Source organism: Mustela lutreola, chromosome 11 (genome assembly GCF_030435805.1).
Source record: "Mustela lutreola isolate mMusLut2 chromosome 11, mMusLut2.pri, whole genome shotgun sequence".
Taxonomy (NCBI): domain Eukaryota; kingdom Metazoa; phylum Chordata; class Mammalia; order Carnivora; family Mustelidae; genus Mustela; species Mustela lutreola.
In genome coordinates this window covers 13,102,465-13,122,194 of record NC_081300.1, presented here as the reverse complement: position 1 = coordinate 13,122,194, position 19,730 = coordinate 13,102,465, and the positions used below count along the sequence as shown (strand labels likewise).

Genomic DNA, 19,730 nt, shown 5'->3' with positions numbered 1-19,730 from the left:
AAGCAGGCCCCTGCTGAGCAGAGAGCCCGATGTGGGACTCGATCCCAGGACCCTGAGATCATGACCTGAGCCGAAGGCAGCGGCTTAACCCACTGAGCCACCCAGGCGCCCGAGGCCCTGATTCTTCTTATTTCCAATCTCACTCCAAATCAAAAAGAAGGGAAAGATATTTTTTCTCTCTCTCTTCTGATTTGGCCAAATTTGGATCATTCCTATCATTTCATACACTGATACCTGAACTTCCTGCTAAACTCTGATTAGGCCCATCTACCACGGGAGTTGACCTTTTCTAAAGGTATTTTAAATAACACTTTTCCCACACTGGATACCCACAAAGGTCAATATTTGAATTCTTCCCACTCTTAATTTGAAGCAATAAAGTTTTCTTCCACCTGCCACATATGAGCGAAGGCACTGTGTGGGGGGCGGCCTGTGGCGATTTCCACCCGGAGCTCCCCACCCTCCAGAGGAAGAAACTTTCAGGAACGTGGCTGAATCCAGGCATTCGTCCATCTAGCTGGTAAATCTACATAAAAGCATAATTGTTTAGATAGAAAATTCCAAGTCCAGCAATGCTCAAGCTGTGACGTGTACAGTCCTGCTATTATTATCTTCTTACCCTCAGGAACCCAGACATTTGTTCATGGACGCCCTGAAAAACAGAAAGATATTCTGCCTTCCTAAGTGTGTGTGTGGTCCCTGAGGAAGTATTTATTCAGCCACTATGGTCTACACATTCATTCTTTTGCTCCAATATCCGTGACTCCATGACCAACAAAAAAATCTGGAAATAATTTTTGATGGCCAAAGTGCGGGTGACCTAAAGACCACTGAGTTACTGAGGCCAGGGGGTTAAATCATGTGAGATTCACTAGCACCCACGCACCCGCACATGCGCACGCACACACACACAGCAATGATCCCACGCTCCTCTCCCAGCACCCCTGCACCCACACAGGGTGAGCGTCGAGCAGCCGTCCCCTCACCCACAGGCCCACAGGCTGGAAGGGAACTCGGAACGTGCCTTTACACTCTGGTGCTAAACACGATACAGCCCTGACTCTTTTCTTAAACACGCTTTGAGAGGGCCCCTGAATTTCATGACTAAATGAGTTTCATTGTTGTTGAAAAATAAAGGACTTGCTTAAGTAGTTTCATATGTAAACAGCCGAGCGAGGAGGAGCGCGCACTACATTACGTGCAGTGTTCTCTTTTATTGTTTGCAGTTTCCAGTTTAGGATTTATCCAATTATCTATCTATTGTCTGGCAGGCCTGGCATGGGGGATTCCGGTTACAGGAAATGCTCCTGCGACTGCTGGCCCAAAGCAAAGCCCTGAGCACAGGGCAGCATATCCAAGAGGGGTGTGTATGCTCTGGAGGGGGAGGCCGCCCCGGCAAAAGAAGTCAAGTGTGAAGTTCAAGTACTTATAACTGCTTTGTATAGATCTGTCACTTCCTGCAGGAAGGGGAGTAAAACCTGATGAGGGGTGTGACGGTGGAAGCTACCTGAGGGGACGGCCAGCACCCGTGCTTGGAAAGGGTCTGGGGCGCAAGTGACACCATGGGGACACCATGGGGCCCGTACATTGAGGTGGACAGCCAGTTCGGCTGAGCTGCTTATGGAAGCCCTGTGATGGGGGATTTGGGAAGCTCAGGAGCTGACAGGCTTTCATTGGGGAAAGACTGAGGTTAGCTCGGCCCCTTTGCAGCTCTCTCTCAGGGAACAAGTTCTCACTGAGAGATGCTGAACCCCACTCTCCATTCTACTGATCGTCAGGAGATTCCTCCAGAACCTAAGTCAGATCGCCTCACTTCTCTCCTCATAACCATCTATTGGTTTCCCATCCCACACAAAACAAAACCCGAAATCCTTCCGAGAGTGTGCCGGGGTCTACAATGTTTCTTGAGGACAGCAGACCACACCGGGGGCGTTTAGGAAATCCCCGGGGACTGTCCTGGTAGGCTCTTCGCCGATGCTGTTTAGAGGATCACAACCTAAATGCTTGGGATGGCCCAGCCTGATCAAGAAATGTCACACATCCCCTAGGACTTTCCACCATGCCCTGGATGTCCCTTCCAGGGAGAAACTGACTGCATTTCATTTGTTAACACAAAGTGTCTTCTCTGAGATCTGCATAAGCACACAATCTGGGAACACAATAGGGAGCATTCTACTTTGTGTCATTTAGAACTTCCCTCAGAACTGTTCACCACTTCAGAAATCTCACATCACTAAAGGCCACACTGATTGTCACTAAGTTGCCCATATAACACATCTGCAGCACCTGCCTTGAGGGCTGCCACATTTCCGGGGATCCTACTCGGGGATCCCGAACATGTGACCACACCATGATGACATCTGGTGTAGCTGTCTCACCCAGACACACTGAAACAGTCATTTTATTCCAGACACAGATGAAAAATGGGCAAGAGACTTGAACAGGCATGTCACAAAAGCAGATGATCAATAAACATGAAAAACAATTAGTAATCAATAACTGGTTATCAGAGAAATGAAAAAAAAAAAAAAAACCCACAGTGTGATGCCACTACGAACACACTAGAATAGCCAAAATAAAAAGACTGACAATTCTAAGTTTGCAGTGTAACTATCGGGAACTCTCAAACACAGCTGGTGTGAGTGTAAACTGATACAACCATTCTGGGAAACTGGCTGGCGTTGCCTCAATGACGGCTCCACTCCTCCATACGCACCCAACAAAAATGTAGTCTACACATACAACAGAATATTATTCAGCCTTAAAAAGGAAGGAAATTGGGGAGCCTGGGTGGCTCAGTGGGTTAAGCCACTACCTTTGGCTCAGGTCGTGATCTCGGGGTCCTGGGATCGAGCCCCACATCGGGCTCTTTGCTGAGCGGGGAGCCTGCTTCCTCCTCTCTCTCTGCCTGCCTCTCTGCCTGCTTGTGATCTCTCCCTGTCAAATAAATAAATAAAATCTTTAAAAAAAAAAAAAAAGGAAGGAAATTTTGACACACACTACAATGTGGATGAACCTTGAAGACATAATGCTAAATGACACAAATATGATTCTGCTTATACGAGGGACCTCGAGTCATCAAATTCCTAAGAGACAGAAAGAGAATGGTGGTTGCCAGGGGCCGAGGGAGAGAGGAGAATGGCAAGTGAGTGTTTAATGAGTCCAGAGCTCCTGTCTGAGAAAATGCGGGAAGTTCTGGAGGCAGATGATGGTGACGGCGGCACAAACGCCACTACCGAACCGCTCCAAAGTAAAGTAGTAAATTTCATCTTATATATATTTTGCCACAATTTTTTAAACTACTTTAAAATTCGAAAACAGAAATGGTATCAACAGTAATTGTAAGGAACTTCCACAAGCCAGACAAGGTAACTTTAACACGTGCACAACTGAGAGAAGACACCCGTAGAGGCTCATGGTTTATCCGTCTGGCTGTTGGTAGTTGCTGGTTTTTTACGATTCCATCCAAGATCAGTGAACAATTTCCCTAAGTTATTCCATGTTTCAACATAAACACCGACAGGGATTTCTAATGGTAAGGAGTGAACTAAAAGGAGTCCACAGCGGTAACCAGTATTATCAGCTTTACCAAATACTCTGTTTGTAGTGTAACCGTAGCCCATAGCCGTCATCAGCTAAGGTAAACTTAATGCCGATGGCTAAATTAAAGATTCTCGTTGATTAAAAGGGCTTTAATATTCCTCGACCTAATAATTCAGTTCAGTTAGCGCCGTTACCCCCAAGTTCTCAGCATATGTAATTAAGAAAGTTAAGCAACAGGTCATCCTATAATGATAATTAACTGCAACTCTGATTATCTTTAAATAGCAATTTCAATCCATGAGACGCAACTAGTACTTATTTCTCTCATCGGCCAAAAGATCAGAATTTACCCTGGAAGTTTATCAGAACTGCTTCGAATCTTCAAAACCCAGATTGGCCTGCAAGAGCCTAATCGTGGCCTTGAAAATGAGCTGCCCCCATATCCACTTTAAACCTTGGTTTAAACAATAAAGAAAGTTGACTTCATTTATTTTCCTTTTCTCCTCCTGAACAGAGAGATCCAATTTATAAAGCATGTCAGTGAAATGAAATCTTATTTTCAAGCTCAGCTTTAACATCTACCTAAATAATACTTGAAACGCCGTCACAGGTTTTACTCGAAGCACCGAAGAGTTGGCATTATGACCCTTGTATGATCTACTAATGACTTCTGTGAAAGGCATTGAATCTCTGTAATCATCAAAAGTGAAATCACCACTGTCAAAACACTGGCTCTGGCCCACAGGAAAATGCTTGATAAATGGCAGTAAATAATATAATAATAGCAAGAGCCCAGCGTGCGTGGTCCGTGTAAGCTAAATGTATTATCCCATTTTAGCTGAACAGATTTTAGAACAATGTGCGATTCCATCCCATTTTGTAAATTACCAAGCTGCACCAATTCAAAAAAAATTCTTCTGAAACTCAATTCCCAGGCATTTGGCTTTTGTTCCTGGGATTTCCACTGCCTTAGAGGATCCAGCTTTAATGGGCTCTTTCTGAGAAATCTTCCTTCGGTTCTGAGAAGTACTTTTATCGAACGCACCATTTAACTTCATTTTGCAATTAATGAAACTCTCAGGACATATTTCCCCTCCCCACCCCTTTTTAATTCTAGTTATTTTTTTCTTGCCTTTTGGGTAATTAGGAGCAGAAAACTACTCCCACTTGGAACTAAAGGCAATAAACATGGCAACAAAAACACCAAAAGCCAAAACAAATGTCATTTGCAGAGTTCTGCAAAGCCCATCCTCAGAATTAAAAACATTCTGTGTCACGGCTAAAGGTCTTTTTGTTTGCTAGCTATCAAACGGATCACTTTCTGATTTCAGTGAAATTCGGCCAAATAGTAAAGCTTTTCAGGTTTTTGGTCCTCCTTGACATGAACACTTAACCTTTTACAGCCTGGGAGGTAGACTCTTTTCCTGCCTCCGCCACTCGACCATTTTGGTAATAAAACAAACCACCAATTTAGTTGTTTATTTTGTTAGCTTAAAAAGGTTTGCATGGTTAACTGAATGCAAATGTACCGTGCTGCTCTTCTCCTTTTAAAGTTTTAGACAAATCGTCACTGGACAGATTCAGCCAGGAATGACCCCTCTGCTTGTGAGACCCACGTCCCAAACTAGAAACGTGACAGAAAAGCGGGCAATTTAAAGAGACGCCCATTCCCTCCAAATCACTCTTCACTGGGTGGTGAAAAACCATTTCAGTCACTTTCCCAGTCACCCAAGTGCACAACCCCAGAATTTTCAGTTCAATTATATTTCTAGTAAGCCCCCAAGGCCCCTCTGGTGATGGAGAAAACCATCAGGCTCGGGGCAGGGGAAGCGAAAGGCGCACTCGAATGTGCGAAAAAATGGCTCCCACAGGATTCTCTAGACTTCCTAGTTTGAGGGAGATCAAGAGCACTTTTAAAATAAACTTGGCGTTTGTGTCTCAGTCCAGTGGAAAATCTGACTTCAGACCCTTCAGTGACACAAAAGAAGCTTTTCTTTCCTGTGCAACCGGGATCCAGCCTTTGTCACCCTAACTGTAGCCGGTCACCGAAAGGGGTACCTGTGTGCCACGGAAGGCTTGGAAGCGTGGTGTTGGCAATCTTCGCCTGGGGGGGCATGGATTCCCGGGTCCCACCCTCCACCCCTATATATCCTGATTAAATTGGTCTGAGGCGTGGCCTGGGATTTTTAAATGTCGCCTTGGCGATTTCAATGTCCGCCAAGGTTGAGACCCCCAAGTGTCAGTCAGCCCAGGCTGCTACTGGAGAAGAGCATCCACCCAGTGATCTATGAACAACGGCAACTTACTTCTAACGGTTCTGGGGAGCTCTCTGGGTCTCTTTTATAAGGGCCCTAATCAGATTCATGAGGGACCCACCTTATGACCTACTCATCTCCCGAAGGCTATGAATTTTGGGAAGGGACACAGATATATAGTCTGTAGCAACCAAATTCCGGTGGAGATCCCCCATGCCAAGCTAAGGCCTGGGGGCGGGGGGGGGGGGGGGGGGGGGGGGGCTTGGGCGCGGAGCCCACTCAAGTGCTCTGAGGTAAATGACGTCAGGGCTGAGCTGAGGGTGGCGCTGCTTGCAGGAGCCCCAGGACCAGATCAGCCATCGCCTTCTCCCCACTCAGAAGCCTAAGAGTTCCCCAAACAAGGGCGGGGGACCGTGGGGGTAGGGGGAAGATCACACATAATTCTGCAGGGCTCTCGTGCAAGGACCCAAATGTGGTCCTGATTACAGTCTCCCTTCTCTGGGGGCCCCAGAAGGAGATACTCCCAGGAACTGAGTCGAACCAAAGGCGTTCAGACTCCCCACTGGGGTCATTCCCAACAAGGTGGCCGAGACGGCTGTGCCCTGCACACACACACCCCCTCCCCCCCCCCCGCCCCTGGCCTGAGCGTGAGGCTCCGAATCTCTCCCTACACCACGTGTGCGGCCTCCGCAGGCCCTTGGTGGCGGGGCTTCTCCCCTCTATGGGGACCTTAAAACCAGCTGGTTGCTTTGAAACTTTAGATCCAAAAAAGTTACCTTCAAACCCATGCCTCAAGGACCTAAAATTCCAGAGCCAAGCCCCGTACTGCCCCTAAAGGTTCGAACAGCTCATCCGAAAAGGCCATGGGGCCTCCTGCCCACATTTCTGGTTGCAGCGTAGTCCGGGTGACGCAGGCGAGAAGTGTGGGGTTTTCCTCCCCCAGACCCAAGACAGGCTTACGCAGCTCTGGATCCAGACTGGGAGAACCCGGAAGGTCACAGTAGGTCCTCTCAGGCTCCACTCCAGCGAGTGTAGACGCCAGGGAAAAGGGAAAGGAGCTGCTGGCAGCGCGTCGCGGAGGCCCAGAGCCCTCGCGAGACCAGGCTCCCCACCTCCGCCCTGTGGTCAGGGCCGGCCCCTGCCCGCTCACCTGCGGCTGCGCCACCCAAGGGACCCAGAAGGGCCTATAAGCAGCAGCTGGAGGAAAGGGGGCTGGAACAACGATTCGCTTTAAATGGAAAAACAAAGGTCATTGAGGGGAACTTCTCACTCGTCCAAGAGCCTTGTGTACTCAACTCCCCTGGCAAGGCATGAGGGCTTGTTGTTCTCTGCTGAAGACCATTGCCCTGGAGATGGGCTGGGTGGGAAGAAAAATGTCGGTGGAGGCTCTGTCCTTGCTGGGTTCTGTCTCTGGCTGACCTCAAGAACGGAGCCCCAGGCGGTGGAAGGGGCCCTTGCGATGCTCCAGACGTCTCCCCAAAGCTGCACGGCTTAACTGGGGCCGTATGTGGGTAAGAGAGCGCCCCCCTCCCGCGATCTTGGGAAAGGGGAACATATGCAAATACAACATGGGTTATGGCTGGGGAGGTGCCGGACGGGAGACGTGTTCTAGAGGCCTGTGTGGGCCACACACGAACATATGCGAGCCATGTGCTGCGGATCGGACACGGGAATGGAACGCTGAGCCGGGCTTTCACCAAGGGGCTCACTGCAGAAGGGAGGGACGGTGAGAGCAAGGGGGTGCTGGCAGCGGAGAGAATGAATGGGGGCGTACTTGGAGGAGGCTGGAAGTGCACCCACTCGATTTCACTCACCAAGCACGTCTCTGTATTCCCTGCCTTCTGGTGGCCACTTACACCCGACGACAGACAGACTACTGGAGGAGGGTGTGGGGAGGTGGGAGGTAGCCCGAATCGGTTCCCAGCGGCCATAAGGAGGGGCTTCTGCACCCACTTTCCACAGGAGCAGCCTGCCAGGCTCCATCAGGGCCAGGATGCCCGTCTTGCACTGGGTGTATCTGGACTGCATCCTAAAAGGGTCTCCTGGGGGGCTCTGACCCTATGACAGCTGTTTGAAAACAGACCACAGACACATGAGGTAGTCACAGCTTCGGGACATGGGTCAGATAAAATCTGCCCCCAATCAGGCGAGCTCCCCGTACACAAAACGGGAGCACCATGTAAAAGAACGGCCTCACTGTTCCTTTTACGATCCTTAAAGTTGCTGCGATTGTCCAGGAAAGAATTTCAGTTCATCAGATATGAACTGAGAACCTCTTACACGGTTGGTGGGGGAGGACACACAGGGACATACATGAATGATTACAATCCAATGCTACTGTGCCTTATATAAACACCGAGAGAACCCAGACAAAGGGAAGGTTAATTCTCATTGAAGGAGAGACTCCACGAAGAGATTGGGGCGGCTGGGGGTGGAGGGGAGAGCAGGAAGGAGAGAGAAGACAGAAGGGGAGAGGTAAGTGGGAATGACGACCAGTGCCAGCCCAGAAAGCCCCTGCATAAGAAGCTATAGAGTTAGGATTTGGGCGCAGTTTCGGGGTGAGGGGTGGAAGGTGACATGAGAGGTTGGAGGTGGCACCGAATCATGGGAAGGAGGTCAACATTTCCTTAGGACCCAAATCTCATGAAAACTCGGTGCCCCAGGGGTAGATGTTACTACCCCCATTGTGGATCTGGGTCTCCTGACTCCCGTGACAATATGAAGACCCATCCTAAAGGTGTCCCACACAGCTCTGAGGGCCTTGAAGGAACTCAGGTCTCCAATGCAGGACACCAAGGAGATAACCAGCACATTCCATGGCAGCACTCACCCTGAACCACCTCTGCACACACCTCTCCCCACAACCTCTTATCCTCTGTAGCTATCCTCTTGTCTCTACATTCTTTCTCTCCTACCCCAGCAGCTGCGCGGCACGATTTCTTGCTCAGAGCAACTGACTGCTTTTCTGCTCTTCCCACCAGTCACCTGAATTGGGAAGACAATGGGGCTCTCCAGGAACCAACTTTCTTAGAAGAATTTTTGAAGCTAATAGTTTTATATTCTTGACCAGCCACGAACTAACAAGGAAACAGAAGCTCTGAGAAAATGAGGATTTCTCAAGGTCTAGAACAGGTGTTTTAGGAAGATATTTTGGCAAAGAGAATGAACAGGGCTGGGAACAGGTGCTCAAAGAGAGTGAGGCCAATTCAGAACTCTCCCCGTGAGACCCTTCAAAGGTGGGCTTCAGATGTGTAGGGAATTCGTGTCAAGAAGGAACCATGGAACTGTAGACTATAGATTTTTAGAGCTGGGAAGGATCTCCAGACATCATCCAGGAAAGTTCTACCTCACAGATGAGAAAACAGAGTTGAAAATGATCTAAAAGTATGGGCTTTGTCTGGGTGGATGGTGATATCATTACCCAGACAGAACAGACAGAGAACAGCAGCTCAAGGAGGAAGTTGATGAGTTCACTTTTGGACATTTTGAATTTGGAACATTTATGTCACCAAGATTTCTTTTTTTAGTTTTCAGGAATTTGAAAACAAAATTGTTGGGGTTTGGCATTGAAAGCAATATCTTTCCACAAATACCGTTTCACTGCAGCTACGATAAAAAAGAACTTGTGGCTAGAGCGTCCTACGTGAAGACAGCACATTATTCCGAGTCTGTGTGTTGTGACCAACAGTCACTCAAAATCACAAATAGAGAACGATATGGATCCAATAAAAATTTTAGGCACTTTCTCCATAAATCTGTTTCCCACTAACACTACCCTATTTTCATATACCTATACTACAAAAGATAAATTTCTTCCTTATTGGTAACATACAGATCGAACTTTGAAAAACAGTTGTTTTCCATTCTTACTGATGCCCAGATGTAATTCACTGCTGTTTTGTTTTTGCTTTTGTTTTATAATATGTAGCAATTAACCAAGGAAGATGAGCACTTACTTGCTCCTACTCCAGGGGCAGCAGTCTAGCAAAAGTTTCAATGCTGCAGATTAAAAAAAAAAAAAAAAAAAAAACACCTCAAAATCAAGAAGACTTTTGTCACTCTTTCAGAGCAATTTGCAAAATGCCTTGATTTGGTTGTCAGGCAGCAAAAAGAAGTAGTGTTTCCAACCCCCTCCCAGCCACGGGGATACGTCGCCAATTTTAAGAACAAGATCCTCAAAGTTGCAAAGCACCAAGAAGGCAGAACTTCTTGGCAGCAAGGTTTATTCACAGAATAACAAAATATAAAGTTAATAATATTGAAAATAACTACAGTTCTGTTTCTTCAAGAGCTGAGTAGGGTGACTGCAAAGTTGGGGAGTCTTGGCAAGAAGGTAGAATGGAAGCACCTTCTGGTAGAGACCTTGGCTTTGCTGCTGCTGGAGCCAGATGCCTCACATTGAGGCAGGCACTCGCTAAATAATGGCTGAACGAATGAATGAAGCCAGGAGGGAAGTGAACGAATCTTAAAGTAAGGGACGGCAAGACCACTATACATACTTCATTCACTGATTCATTTCTTTGGCAGATGTCATTGAGCACCCATTAGTACGAGACCACCAGGCACAGGGGTGAACAGACAAATGCAGAAGAGGTAAGGCTGGGCCTCCACATACTTCTTGCCTAGGAGAGGAAGAAAGACAAGGAAAGCAAACATCTGTGCCTCAGAGCAGAATCAGAGCTTGGAAGGGAGGCCCAGGGAAGGCTGGAAGCATGGTAGAGATGTAGAGGTCAGTGGAGTCGCTTTCGATAGGGCCACCTTCCTTCCTCCAGGGGAACTAAGTAGATGCAGAATTTTGGAAAACATGGATGGAAGCAGAGCACTATGAGCATTAAAAGCAGCAGGAACAGGGGCGCCTGGGTGGCTCAGTGGGTTAAGCCGCTGCCTTCGGCTCAGGTCATGATCTCAGGGTCCTGGGATCGAGTCCCGCATCAGGCTCTCTGCTCTGCAGGAAGCCTGCTTTCCCACCACACCCCCCTCTCTCTGCCTGCCTCTCTGCCTGCTTGTGATCTCTGTCTGTCAAAGAAATAAATAAAATCTAAAAAAAAAAAAAAAAAAAAAGCAGCAGGAACAAAAATGCCCAGAGCAGAGAAGACAGGATGGGTCTGAGGCCTGGCCAACCTTGCTACGGAGCAGCTGGGGCCGCTGAAGGACGAGCATTCCAGCAAGGGAGGAACTTAGCAGCAAGCTCCTTTTCCTTCTAGGAGAAGAGGAGCCTCTTTGTTTTTTAATCAGGGAAGAATTTTCATCAAGTCTGTTATAAGGCATAAACTGGAAGAAGCAGACACTGGAGCAGGTTAATGGGATCTCTGAGGCAAGAGTTACTAAGGACAGTGGCAGCCAGCCTAGGAAGTCACCGAAGATGGCAGGGCCTGGAGCTCCCTGCACGGGCTGAGCAGAAGCACAAGAAAGGCATCCTAAGTCCTGCCTCTGGGTGATGGGGATGCCCACGTGGAGCCCAACAGTGGAGTCCGAAGAAGGTTCTGGAAGGATAATGAGTTTATTCCTGCATTAAGTATTTGTGATGATATGTCACGTTTGTGCTGCCCACAGGAGACCTGGGAGGAAAGGTTCATCAGGACACAGGACACACGGGCAGAACTGGACTCTGTAGAGACAAGCATTCAGGAATCAGCTGCCCATACACACTACTGAAACTATGGGAGTAGAGAATGTCCCTGGAAAGAAAGTCAGGAAACAAGAGAGAGAAACAGTATTTAAAGGCCTTCCAAGCCATCTACTCAGCATGCCCCCCTCAGAACATGGTTTTCAAAGCAAAAGAGAATTCCTAACCTTGGTTTTTAACTTGGAACAAAGAAAACACTGCCACATCTCACCCATAATAAGGGCCAGAGCAGCAATCCTTTTCAACAAAACCCAAGCCGAATCCCACTGGTGGCCTTGGACCTGAGAGAGGGAGCGCGATGGAAGGAGGAGCATGTCGCCCGCTGCTCAAGCCGGCCCTCCTCCCACGGGCTTCCTTCGAGCTTCGCCCGGCAGGCCAACAGCCCCGACGGGCTTCAAGAAACGCTCGTGCCGGGTAGAAGGCCAGGGAAACGAATAACCTGATTCACCTCATCTGCAGCCACCACAGACAGAAAAACAAGAGGCGATGTGCGCGCCGTGTAGGAGGAACGTTCTTTCCTACTCCCACCCGTGTCCCACCCGTCTCTCTGTCCCAGGTCATTATCAACACATTTCAAACGCGGAGAAGATGTTGATAAAGCCGCTCGGCATCTGCTCCCTCCTCCACAACGGAGCCCTGCGTCTCACCACCGAACCTTCCCACCTCAGCGTGGAACAAAAAGCCTGACTTCTACCCCCGGCACCCACAGCTGTTTTCCACGAATAGAAAGAACCCAGCCAACCCCCCTGGCTCTTTGAAGGTACGATATCCTTTTCCTGTGGCCTAATTTAGCTGCACATTGAAAAGTGCAAAAAAAGCAAAAAAAAAAAAAAAAAAAAAAAGGATGAGGTTTTCACAAGAGTTACTTTAGTGGAATGAAGCAGATTTTCTTCCAATGTCAAATTCTTGAGGCGCATGTGCTGGGTTTACATTCTTCATTTGTTGAAAGAATCTCTAAATTGTTCCCAAAGTGTATTATCATTTTGACCGAGGAGATGGAAGTTCATGGCTGTGAGAAAAATATTCTGTGTTTTTCAAAAAGTCATCACTCTTCTTATCAAGGACTCACAGGACCGTGTTGATGGGAGCATTACCTAGCTGGACAGCTACCGGCACACGCGGCCTAGCGCCCTTCAACAGCCCCTCATCAGCTCTGGAAACCGATACTCGTCAGGTGTCCAGGGCTCCACAAGCCTGCTGCGCCTGGCCTCACTCACAGAAGGCGGAATAAACAGAGAAAACACCCTCTTGGGGTTTGTAGTTAAACCAAGGTGTCCTCTCCCAACATGCAAAAGTACAGCACCCGAGAGCCCATTCAACAGCATGAAGGAGAGCCAACGGCCTAGAACTACCTCGTTCATCTGGAACCTTCTCTGTCACACTATCCACTGAGGTCCTGGACTACTCCTGAGTATTCTTTTTTCTTCCTCATTAAAACAGACCAGAACAGGAATGTTTTAGATGCTCTCCCTTCCCATGGAGGAAAAGTACAAGGGGACCATACTGAAGAGATGTGGAGCCTATTTTATGTCTCTTTTTCCTAATCTTAGACTCCTAAACAAGGGGGTGTATTTGTGAAGCAAAGGAATACCACGGGAAGAAAGCTGGGTTAGAGCCCAAGAAGCCTGGGAGCCGTGCTGAGCTCACGGGAGTGAGACAGAACTGGAGAGCTCCGTGGGGCTGTCTCTTTGGCGTGGAAACCCGGAGTCCAGACACGACCCAGGGAAAGACGTCACAGGTCAGCTAGAGTGGTTCTCAGGGAGATGTATGGAGGGTGGTTTGTTCCAACATGGAAACCTACGAAACAGTCCATTTGGTTTTCAGAAAAATGCAGAAAGGATTCAGCACAAACCTTTTTTAAAAAAGGTAATGCCAGATCCTTAAGAAGGTGAATATCTCCAGGGTTATGCCTATAGCTGTCCATGCCGGGACCATCCCAGTTTCTCCCGATGTCCCAGTGTAGTAATTAGTAACACCTCCTTTCACCCTTGTAAGGTCCCAGCTTGGACAGTAACCTTTATGGTCAGAGATATGAATGGACAGGAATCTGACAGATTAAGGCGGACACTGAAACAAATGCAATATTTTAGAAAGGTTTTATTCTTCTGAACTAAGGAATATGGATTAGAAATGATGCAGGCTTTACATATCACCTTACATCCACAGTTCCAGGCAGGGCCTTGCACTCTGATCACAGAGCAGGGCTCCTCCGGAGAAGAGGGGCTCGTGCGTGGCACTGAGCAGGTGAGAACGGCAGAGCCATTCTCTCCCACATCTTAAATGAATGGTCCTTTGGCCAGAGATAGGGCACTGAGGACTGGCTTAACGGTTCTCCCTGACTCTGTGGGTGAAACGGGTGTGTGTGTGGGGGAGGGGGGCTGTCAGAAAAGGCTTCTGCTGCAGAAGTTTCCATGGAGTGAAGCACTCTCCCACACCATGCACCAGGAAAGAAAACGAGCTCCCTACTGAGCGAAGTGGGCTCAGAAGCCCAAAGACGGAAGGTCTTCACGATCTGGCATCTTCCCGTGGCGGATGACCAGTCATGTCAACAATGGCTCTCCCACCGCAAGCCGGTGTTTGCCGGAGGAGCCTCGATTTGGCAGGGCAAGTTCAGAAGAGTGGAGCTGGGCTCGAAGCCTCCGGTGCAGCCGGTGGGACCCAGCCTCCTCCTACCAGCAGCCAGCCAGGCTCTCAGCGGCTGCTTCCCCTGCACGCTCTCCCCCTGCACCTCCCGCCGCCCGAGAGAGAGAGAGAGAGAGAGAGAGAGAGAGAGAGAGAACACCCAAGCAGCAGGACTGGTGAGACAGGTCTCATCACATGAAACCAAAACAATTCTCCAGACCGCACTACCCAGAACGAAATGCTCTCTGATCCCCTGAGCACTTTAAACCAAAACACCCTCAAACCCTGAACATCAGCAACGCACATACTTCTCTTTTTCGGGGTTGTGAAGGGAGGGTGAGGTGCGGCACAGAACAACAATTTTCACCAGAGGAAAATCCCCAATACACAGGCCGACACCTGCTTTATCTATTCTCCCCCTCCCAACCAAGTTAAACCATCACAAACAGTCTCGACAAAATATCCTCTGCGGGTCTGGGGTTGGCGGTGACTGGGCGAGGACCGGGCGTGTGTTGGGGGACATACATGTCTGCATGGGGGTGTGAACGGGGTACGCTCCCCACAAGCGGGTGAGTGCCTGGCGCGGACATTTGGTTATTCCCCAGCCTGTTAGTACAGGGTCTGGGGGAAGATAAGCACATCTCAAAATCCTCCTGACCGCACTTTCACTAACCCACCCACAAAAACAAACTGTAGCTAGAAACTTCCAATGTCTCATTTCAAAATTTAAAACCAGAGCTCGAAATGGGAACATATAAGAGACCGCATACATTTATGGAGAGAAACACCCCCCCCCCCATTTCCTATCTTCTACAGGTACCCACTGTGAAAGAGCTCATCTTTAGATCTTTTTTTAAGAACTAGCTGCCTACCAGAGATCTTCACTTCGACACTTCTTTTTTCAAATCTAGCATCTCCTTGCCATGTGATACCACGACACTTAGAGCTGGCGGAGCGAAAGCCTGTCATTCTTAAAACACGAAGAGAATAATTCAGCGCTTTTTTTTTTTTTTTTTGTGATCACAGAGAATGCAATTAATACTCTGGCTGCCTTGGTATAGACCAAACCTTCTGCCACAGTGTTTTGTGCTACTGCTGTCTCGGGCAGCTCTGCCAATCTTTTCATTCCAACAGAAACGATGCCAGGCTTCTCAGCGCTCAGCAAAGTATAATGAGGCGGAAGAGGTGGCTGGAACCCTCAGTGGGGGAATGTGGTCCTGGGGTGATGTTCTACGAAGTACAGAGCTACCTCGAGATCCAAGCGCTTTGGTCTCCCCACACCTCCCCAAAGCAATTAAAACCTAGTCTTTACAAAGGAAAGGAGTGAGATTCTTAAGTCTTCATGGGTAGCCCAGGAGATTTCAGTTTATAGGTGGTGCAAAGCAGGAAACACAGCTGCAGACAGAGAATGAGCAGTGATTTTCTACGGCATCTGATCGACGTGGGGGAGAGTTACTACCTGCACAACAGGTAGACTTCCAAGAGATCAGATAAGAAATAATTATGACTCACAGAAAGGACAGGGGTGAAGAGAAGAGAGCCAGGAAAGAGAAATACGTATACATGTTTGTAGACATTATGCTACAACACCCGTGCACAGGCCAAAGCTCTAAGGGAATCCTAGACCCAACCCCTGACTCATTCAGGGCCAAATAACTGGTCCAAGCCAGTGATGATATTTACCACGGATCCCAGGGGCCCCCGAGTATATTAGACAAAAGAAAAAGCAGTAAAACCAAACCCCAATGCTCTCACTGATTGGATATTAATACCCCCCTACTTGATCCCTAGCCTTCGAAACTTAGAGAATCACAAAATCTAGTGAGAGGCCCTCTAATCTAACTCTCTCATTTACAGATGAAGAAACGGAAGTTCAGAGGAGCGTGCGACGCACCCAAACAGCAAACGGCTCAGAAGGCTGGGACACGACCCAGGGCTCTTGGCCCCCGGCCCTCAGTGCTTGGGCTAATCTCACCCGCCAGACCAGCCACAGACTCCTGACCTTGATAGCTTCTTCTTCGCTACAAGTGTACCTCCCCCATCCTGTGTCTGGATTGAGTGTGTGATATTGTGATATAATAAGAAATATATATTTGGTCTTCACCTCCGGTTCCTGGCACAGAGCTCCTAAAACTCTTGGAATTTCCTGAATGACAGCAGTGATAGCGGTATCTTTTGTTATATTATACGCAGCCTCAGTCCGCAGTTCCGGACACAAGAGCTTCTAAGACCCTTGGAATCTCTACTGATGAGTGTCTTTTGTATGCTAATTAGATGATTAGTGGCCAGTGGTCTTGTATCACCTCAGGATGGAGGGGAGGCCTGTCACCAGAAAGTTCAAGACCTGATGACAAGGAGATGGGCCTTTCAGCCCCAATCCCCAGAACCTTTTCTGGAGAGAGGGGTACAGAATATGAGTTAATCACTACAGCCAATAATTTCATCAGTCATACCTACTACATAATAGAAGCTTCATTCAAACCCCTGAACTGTCAGGGTTCTGAGAGCTTCCCGGTTGATGAACGGTCCAAGAGGTTGTGAAAGCTCCCGGCACTTCCCCCATTCCTTGCCCTATGCACTTCTTCCATTCAGGTGTTCCTGAGTTGTATCCTTCATTACAAACCAGTCGTAGTAAGCCAGGTATATTCCTGAGTCATAACCACTCCAATGATAACCATTTCAATAAATTATCAAATGTGAGGAAGGGGTAGTAAAAACCTCTGGTTTATAACTGGTGGGTCAGAAGTGTGGGTGGCTCAGACACTGGTATCTAAAGCAGGGGGCAGGCTTTGGGATCTGATGCCAACTCCAGGTAGTCAATGTCAAAACTGAATTAAATGGTAGGACGCCTAGCTGATGTCCAGAGATTCAGAGAACCGGTTCCTGGGGCAAGGAACTCCCTTCCACATCTGCTGTTAGAAGGGCTGGGAGTCCAGTAACTCACAAGGGACTCCTGGCATCTGATCTCCTGCCTCTTTTGTCCAGGGTAGCTACTTTGTCCTTCCATCTTGTGGACAATCCAACTCAGTCTCAGAACTTTCTGGCAGGTGAGATCTGCTGGCCTTGCTGCACACCGCCAGGCACAGGACAGGACCCCAGCTGACTTCCAACAGAAGAAAGCATCCCCTTATCAGGACAACACGCACAAACCCTTCCCTAACTTTGACCTGATGGTTCCCAAGACGTGAGTCCCACCTTTCCACTGAGTACTGGCTCCGTCGTCCCTGGATGAATGTGTCACATTAGTCGTGGCAGGACATGCTACATTCACAAACACAGACATATTTACTTCTAAATGGGATCCTGTCCCGTTGCCTTGAAATAAATATTCCTAGTTTTTAGTTTCTTTCTAGCAGACATTGGACTAGCGGTGGAAAGTCTGATGTTGTACTCCCAACCCCAACTCTTGAGGTAGGTGGGCAAGCCTCTTCTTTGACTTCAAGATACTCATCTTTAAAAGTGTGGCCAGGCCCTCCCTGCATGCACCACGCGTGGCTCAATGAGAACCTGGATGCGAGTACACTTGGGAAAGAGTCACACAGTGTGCCACAAAGCTGTCTAAACTATACCTCGTCTGGGCAAAAAGGAAGCTCTTTCTACCCTCCCATATAATAAGATCCAAAGATGGGGTAAAAAGGTGACCATACTGTGTAATAAACGGTTAGCAGTCCAGACCAGTACTGTCCAATAGAAATATAACAGGAGCCACACGAGTAATTTTAAATTTTTGAGTGGCCACGTTTAATATAGTCTTATTTAAACCAATATATCCAAAACACTATCACTGCAACATACAATTAACATAAAAATTAACCTAAAAATACTAATAAAGCATTTTTGCATTCATCTTTTCACACAAAGTCTTTGAAAGCTGGTGGGTACTCTATACTCCAATCACATCTCCAGCCAGGCTAGCCACACATCACGTGCCCGGTGGCTACGGCACTGCCGAACACTGGAGGGGATCTGGGACATACTTCGTCACGGTTTCACGCTTTGAAGCTTGCGAGTCTTTTTTCGATGCCTAGCACACTGTTTTAAATGCCTAGTTGATACGTGTGAGAATGGTAAGTGTTTGGATGTCTCCTGTGATCATGGAACATCATGGGATAAGAAGAGGCAGAAACGACTTGAAAAGGCATTAGTCCGTGTTGACCTTTTCCTATTCTTGAAACCCAGAAGTCCTGGCTTGCAGGCTGCCAAAGGGAAAGCTGCTGCTCCTGGTCAAATCCCAGGTGAGGTCTCTCCTGACAGTGGGAGCCCCTCCCTCCCAGCTACCTTTTACCCGGTGCCTCTACAGGGGCCACTGCCAGAAGCCCAGGGAGACCGCTGAAAACAGATGAGCACTTGTCCCCCCCACCTTCCACATTACTGTGAAATCATTTGCATTCTGTTTGGCGAATTTGCATAAAATGGGAGCCAAGAGAGTCTGGCTGGCTTTCCAGGCCACACTCTCTCCATGCTGCTACGGCCACCACTATTTATCACCACTTACAAGGGTGGGAGAGCCAGGCAGACCCCTGGTTGGAATCAGCATAAAAATAGAAGCCCTTCCCTACACTGCCTGTCCTCTGGGGTAAAGGAGTGGAGGAGCTCTGAGATGTAATCTGGCTGCCACGTCCTTTTATTATGACAAGAGTTTATTTTATGTGACTCTGACCTATGGCATGACAACACAGCCTCGGTCGGGGCTGTAACGATCCATGACGGCGCGCTCACCTGAGCCGTGGAGCTCACGTTCCGGCCTGTGGGCCACCTGGGAAACCAAACTCACCACCCTTCATTCCAGAAAGCCACAGGCTTCCATTCCAAAAAGCAATGTTTCCCCTAGAGGACCCCTTCCCCTTCCCCCCAGGTTCGTTGAGGGTCAAGTCAAGGTAGGGTGCCCCTGCCCCTAGATGCGCATGCTCCTTCCTCTTCCTTTGGGTCACGGGGTGGGGGAGGGGGCAGGGCTGGGTGGGGTTGGGAGACGGATCTGTAGGCGCCAAGTGGACAAAGTAAATGACACAACAGAGAAGGCAAGCCTGCAAGGGAAAACACACAGAAAACAATTTGATGCTAGTTTACAATTTGTTATTTTATCTCAAAGGCCCATCTCTTTCTAGGACTCTTTCCCAGAGAAATTCCATTTTCATTACAAAGCTGGTTTCGATGCCAGGGAAAGGACTGCAGCGCTGTTATTACTGCCATTGTTATTTCTACTAAGGTCATCTCAGATGGTATGTCTATGTGAGATAAACGGTTTCCTAGGCAGGCTTCTATGCCTCCCGCCGCTGGTTCTGTTGGCCTGCTCATCACTCCTGGGGCCTTGACACAAGCAGCTTCCGGGAAACTCCAGAAGGGGAGAGGCCATAGTGCTGTGGAGAAGGGCACCGAGTACCCTGTGGATGCCTGAGTTCAAATCCCAGCTCAGTCCCTGAAGCAGTGGCGTGAGTCACCTCTCCCAGCCCCCGTGTCCTCATCTACAAGGACAAAAGCACACCAAGCTCCTGGGACTGTCCTAAGAAAGAAATGCGTTCATGGAGATGGGCTGTTTGGAAAGCTTCTGGCAGGGCGCACGCACACAGCACCAACAGCTCTTCTACTGTGATACGGCTGGGCTGTCCCTCTGACACGGCCGGTGCTGCTCTTACCATCCACGCAGACTGTCCAGTCAGTCAGTTGGTCGGTCGGTCGGTCAGCGT

At 48.6% G+C, this 19,730-nt stretch overlaps 1 protein-coding gene across 2 annotated transcripts in view; it reads right to left on the bottom strand.

The window, feature by feature from the left end:
* BCL2 (BCL2 apoptosis regulator) overlaps positions 1-19,730 on the bottom strand; it is a 166,108-nt gene that overhangs the window by 126,729 nt on the left and 19,649 nt on the right. The gene's annotated exons all lie outside the window — the stretch shown is intronic.